The following is a 5,594-nucleotide window of genomic DNA, read 5'->3' as shown; positions in this document are numbered from 1 at the left end:
ATCTAACCCCGTGCTGTACCTGCCCTGAGAGTGCAGTATGGGACGGTGCAGAGGGAGCTTTACTCAGTATCTAACCCGTGCAGGTAGCAAGTATCAGTTTGCACATGATGGAATGAATATTGACAGGTCAGGCATGATAATGGAAGCCACGTCAGAAGGACTTTAATCAGACGATGGGCGTAGGCTACATAATGATAAGGAAACATAACATGTATTTGTATATATTTTAATATGTACTTTTATATACTTCCTGCATGTTGTTCGTAAAGAGTTGGATGGATTATGTATGTCTTCTCGAGGTGCTATGTTTATGTACGTGGTGTCTAAAGTGTTAGCTGGAATTTGTACATCTTCTCAGAGTACTGTGGAAAATGTAAATACATGAGAGACACTTGAGGGGGGATTGAAGCCGGATGGGAAATGAAAACAAAAACCCGCCTGTAAACAGGCTGAAGGAAATCTCGGGGGATGGGACAAGCAGTTTAAATTCAAACCGGAAGATGTGGCGTTAACGGGCATCGGAATTGGCCAATCAATAAAAGGGATATGTTATCTCTAGCCAAACATAACTGGACAGCAGAATATCATGAGGTGCCAGTTGGATGTGGACTAAAAATGAAGCAGGACAAAGGTTTGCTCACTTCTGGAGTACCGAGATGAAAACCGACGGGAGGTGTTAGATGCCGGACAGCTGAATATTCGGAAGTTTTAATTCAGTCGGACGGATCATCCACAGGATTATACGTCAGCCAGTTTGGGCAAAGTTATTGCCCGAAAGATTGTGAATAACCAGTTAACTTAGAGGCACATATAATGTGTAGGAATTACTTGTTTTAATTGTATGTGACTGTATAACTTGGGGCATATATATTGCAAATTTAAATTTAAAATCGGTAAACTCGAGAATTTGCAGTTTCGTTGATACTTCCGAACTTGTACTCAGTAGTGTTGAACTACGAATTTATAGTTGCTTTAATCGATTAAATGAAGTCGATTGTTCTGGAAAAGTTCAGTGTTCTTATAAGTATTGCTGTGTGAAGCCCATAGGAAAAGTCCTGCACTGTCGATGGGGCATAACTGGAGGATCGCCGCACTGTAGGAGGGTCAATACTGAGGGAGTGCTGCACTGTCGGGGTGGGGCAGTATGGATGGAGTGCCGCACTGTCAGAGGGGCAGTACTGAGTGAGCGTTGTACTGTTGGAGGGGCAATTCTGAGGGAGAGCTGCACTGTCGGGGTGGGGCAGTACTGAGGGAGTGCCGCACTGTCAGAGGGGCAGTACTGAGTGAGCGTTGTACTGTTGGAGGGGCAATTCTGAGGGAGAGCTGCACTGTCGGGGTGGGGAAGTACTGAGGGAGTGCCGAACTGTCGGAGGGGCAGTACGGAAGGAGTGCTGCACTGTCGGAGGGGCCATACTGAGTGAGCGCCGCACTGTCGGAGGGGCAGTACTGAGGGAGCACCGCACTGTCAGAGGGGCAGTACTGAGGGACCGCCGCCTGTTGGAGGGGCAGTACTGAGGGAGCGCCGCACTGTCGGAGGGGCATTACTGAGGGAGTGCTGCACTGTGGTCTGGAGGAGTTTGCAGATATAGCGAGGGAGGTGGCGAGGTGGCCATGGAGGAGTTTGAAAATAAAGATGAGAATTTAAAATCGAGGCATTACCTGAACGGGAACCAATGTGGGTCAGCGAGCAATGGGGCGGCCTGAGGGGGTGCATGGGTGTGGGGATTGATTGGTGAACGGGACTTGGTGTGAGTTAAAAGACCAGAGTTTAGGATGAGCATACGATTCACGAGGTCAGCCAGGAGCGGCTTAGAATAGACATGTCTGGATGTAACAAACGCATCAACCAGGGTTTCAGTAATTGATGGGGTGAGGCAGAGGCAGTGACGGGCCATGTTACGGAGGTGGAGTTAGAGTGACAATCTCCGTGATTTGCCGTACTGGGGTCAACACTAATGGATTCTTCCCTCCCTCTCTCTCTCTCTGTGTCTCTATCTTCCGGTCTCTCTCTCTCTCACTCCCTCTCTTTTGCTCCCTCTCCCTCTCTGTGTTTTTCTCTCTCTCTCTATGCCTTTCTCTCGCTCCCTCTGTCTCTATTTCTCTGCCTCTATCTCTCTCTCTCTGTCTCTACCTATTTCTCTCTCTCCCTATCTTTCTCTCTTATTTACTCTCTCTCGCTCCCTCTCTCTCTCTCTCTCTTGCTCTCTGTGTGGTTCTTCATCTTCTCTGTCTTTATTTTGCTCTCACTTGCTCTCTCTCTCTCTCTTGCTCCCCCTCTCTCTCTGTCTTCCATTCTCTCCCTCTCCCTCTCTCGCTCTCTCTCTATTCCTCTGCCTCTCTCTGTCTCTCTCTCACCCCCTCCCTTTCACTCTCTCTCTCACTAACTCTCTCTGTCCCTCTCGGTCCATCTCTCTCTCTCTGAGGCTCCCTCACTTTATCTTGCTCTCTCTCAGTCCCTCTCTATTTCTCTCTCTCCCTATCTTTCTCTCTAATTTACTCTTTCTCGCTCCCTCTCTTACTCTCTCTCTCTCTCTCCCTGTGTCTCTTCTCATTCTCTGTCTTTATTTCGCTATCACTCTCGCTCGCTCTCTCTCTCTTGATCCCTCTCTCTCTCTCTCCATTCTCTCCCTCTCCCTCTCTCGCTCCGTGTCTTCAGGTGCTACATCCGAAATGGAGCCGGAAGATCTTCAGCTGACCACGTCCAGCGAGATTACACACGATGTCCCGCTGCCTGTAGACTACTCCAGCATGAAGCGAGCGATGCACGCCTGCGCTATTGTGATCTACATCGTCACCTGTGTCCTGGGCATGGCGGGCAACAGGCTGGTCATCTGGGCAACTGGCTTCAAGCGGAAGAGGACTGCTGGTTGCTGAGCCTCGCCGTGGCCGACTTCGCCTTCTCTCTGTTGCTCCCTCTCACCATCACCAAACTCACATTGGAATTGCACTGACCCTTTGGCCGGCTGCTCTGCAAGCTCAGCTATGGGGCGGTGGCGCTCTGTCTGCACGCCAGCATCTTCACGCTGGTCGCCATCAGCGTGGACCGCTGCATTTCGGTGGTGGTGCCCTTCTGGTCCCGTACCCACCGTGGGCCGCGACCGGCCGCCCTGCTCAGCCTGGGAGGTGTGGGTGGGGGCCGCCATCGTTAATCTTCCGACAATTGGTGTCCCGGGGTGAGCACATGTGGTGCTATACCGAGTAACTGCTAGAGAACGAGGGGGCGGCTCTGAACATGACGGACCATGGAGAGGAGGATGATCGGGCGGTGCTGGAGTGTGTGAAGAGCGTGCATGACGCTCGGTACCAAGCGCTGACCCTCACCTACTTCCTCCTCGGGTTCCTCATCCCATTCCTGGTCATCACCGCCAGCTACGCCATCATTGGGCTGCGGCTGAGATGGGACCGTTTGGTGCCCAGCGGCGGCAACCCCTTCAGGATCATGGCTGCCATCATCCTGGCCTTCCTCCTGTGCTGGGCGCCCTATCACATCATTTCTATCCTTGCACTGCTGCTCTACCTACACGACGAAGCCTGGCCCATGGCGCTGATGGTGGGTGTCCCATTCAGCTACAGCCTGGCCTGCATCAACAGCTGCATTAACCCTGTCCTCTACCTCTTTATGTGGCAGGACTCCAAGGACTTGCTCAAGAAGTAGTTTCAACGGGTTGACAACCACGGAGAATCAATGCAAACTCATTTGTAGGAGGTTTAGTTGGGATTTGAGGGGACGCTTCTTCACGCAGAGGGTGTTTGAGGTTTGAAACTCACGGCCTGAAAGGGTGGCAGAAGCAGAAGCCCTCATAGCTTCGAGGAAGTACTGGGATATATCAGCCAAAGCTTCAGTGCTGCTAACCTGCAGGCCTCTAAGACTACAGCCTTTATGGGGGCTGCTTTCTGCTCATAACTGTGCTTGCAAACTGATCCAAGATGGCAGACAATATGCGTTGACCAATTATTAGTGACCCAAAAGGCTTTGCATATTCAAGAGGTTTTAAAGGAATGGGGAGAATAGAGGAAGTTGAAACTGACACTTGACGCTGTCAGTGTTTGTGCCCAGAAAATATTAAAAATTATTGGATTTCACTGAGTGAGAAAAGCTTGAAAGAATGCTGAAAATAAAGTTTGTGTGGAAAATGTGGATTTGTTGTGAGACTTGTCGAACGTGACTGTTGGGGAGTTGAAGAATTTTTTGTTTGCTCGAAAGCCTGTCTTTGGAAAAGAGAGAGTCTGTATGTTTGTCTTAGCTCCCTCCATCTTTATGGCAATAGAGCTGAAATCAGTTTAACCCTTTGTAATCTTGTGGATGTTAGACAATTGCTTATGATGATAAGTTGGTTAATTGATTTATGTATGTATAGACATGTATTATTTGAGAGAGGTACTTGCGTCATGTTTTTAATTATGACGTGTTTTGACACCTCAAATTCATAATTCATTACAGGGGTCAATATTTTCTAAGTTGTACGAATGCATTGGTTTTTAGAAACATAGAAACATAGAAACATAGAAAATCGGTGCAGGAGTAGGCCATTCGGCCCTTCTAGCCTGCACCGCCATTCAATGAGTTCATGGCTGAACATGCAACTTCAGTACCCCATTCCTGCTTTCTCACCATACCCCTTGATCCCCTTAGTAGTAAGGACTACATCTAACTCTTTTTTGAATATATTTAGTGAATTGGCCTCAACAACTTTCTGTGGTAGAGAATTCCACAGGTTCACCACTCTCTGGGTGAAGAAGTTCCTCCGCATCTCGGTCCTAAATGGCTTCCCCCTTATTCTTAGACTGTGACCCCTGGTTGTGGACTTCCCCAACATTGGGAACATTCTTCCTGCATCTAACCTGTCTAAACCCGTCAGAATTTTAAACGTTTCTATGAGGTCCCCTCTCATTCTTCTGAAGTCCAGTTACTCGGTATTAACAATGTTAATGATACCGTCTGCCCACAAGTGAATTACATCTTAAGTTAAAATTGCAGGTGCAGAGCTATTTTGATTATAAAACACGCAAATAAATACAAATGCATAGAAGACCATTCGTTCTGCAAAAGATAAGCTTCAGCCTTGAAGTTAGATGCTAGGAATTCTGTTAAAAAAATTCCCAGCCAGTGGAAATATCCACCCTGTCACGTCCTGTAAGCATTCTCTATTTTTCAATGAGATTACCTCTCTGTTATCTAAAATCCAGAGAATATAGGCCCATTCTACACAATCTCTCACCATAAGACAGTCCTCTCATCCCAGGAATAAGTCTAGTGAACGTACGTTGTACCAACTCCAAGGCAAGTATATTCTTCCTTAGATAAGGAGACCAAAACTGTGCACAGTAGTTCAGGTGTGGTCTCACCAAGGTTCTGTAGAATAGTAGCAAGACTTCGTTACTCTTATAATCCAACCCGCTTGCAATGAAGAACAACATGCCATTTGCCTTACGACTTGCTTGCTTTACCTGCGTGCTAGCTTTCTGTGTTTCTTGCACAAGGACACTCAAATCTCTCTGAACACCCACAAGTTAAAAGTTTCTCACCATTTAAAATAATATTCCCTTTTTGTATTCTTCCTACCAAAGTGAATAACCTCAGATTTCCCCACATT

At 47.7% G+C, this 5,594-nt stretch overlaps 1 pseudogene; it reads left to right on the top strand.

Annotated features, from left to right (window-relative positions):
* The first annotated feature begins 2,670 nt into the window (after nt 1-2,670).
* Nucleotides 2,671-3,655, top strand: LOC139240366 (chemerin-like receptor 1; annotated as a pseudogene).
* The last annotated feature ends 1,939 nt before the right edge of the window (nt 3,656-5,594 follow it).

This window comes from Pristiophorus japonicus, chromosome 31 (assembly GCF_044704955.1).
Source record: "Pristiophorus japonicus isolate sPriJap1 chromosome 31, sPriJap1.hap1, whole genome shotgun sequence".
Classification (NCBI taxonomy): domain Eukaryota; kingdom Metazoa; phylum Chordata; class Chondrichthyes; family Pristiophoridae; genus Pristiophorus; species Pristiophorus japonicus.
This window is presented reverse-complemented; position numbering and strand designations above follow the sequence as displayed.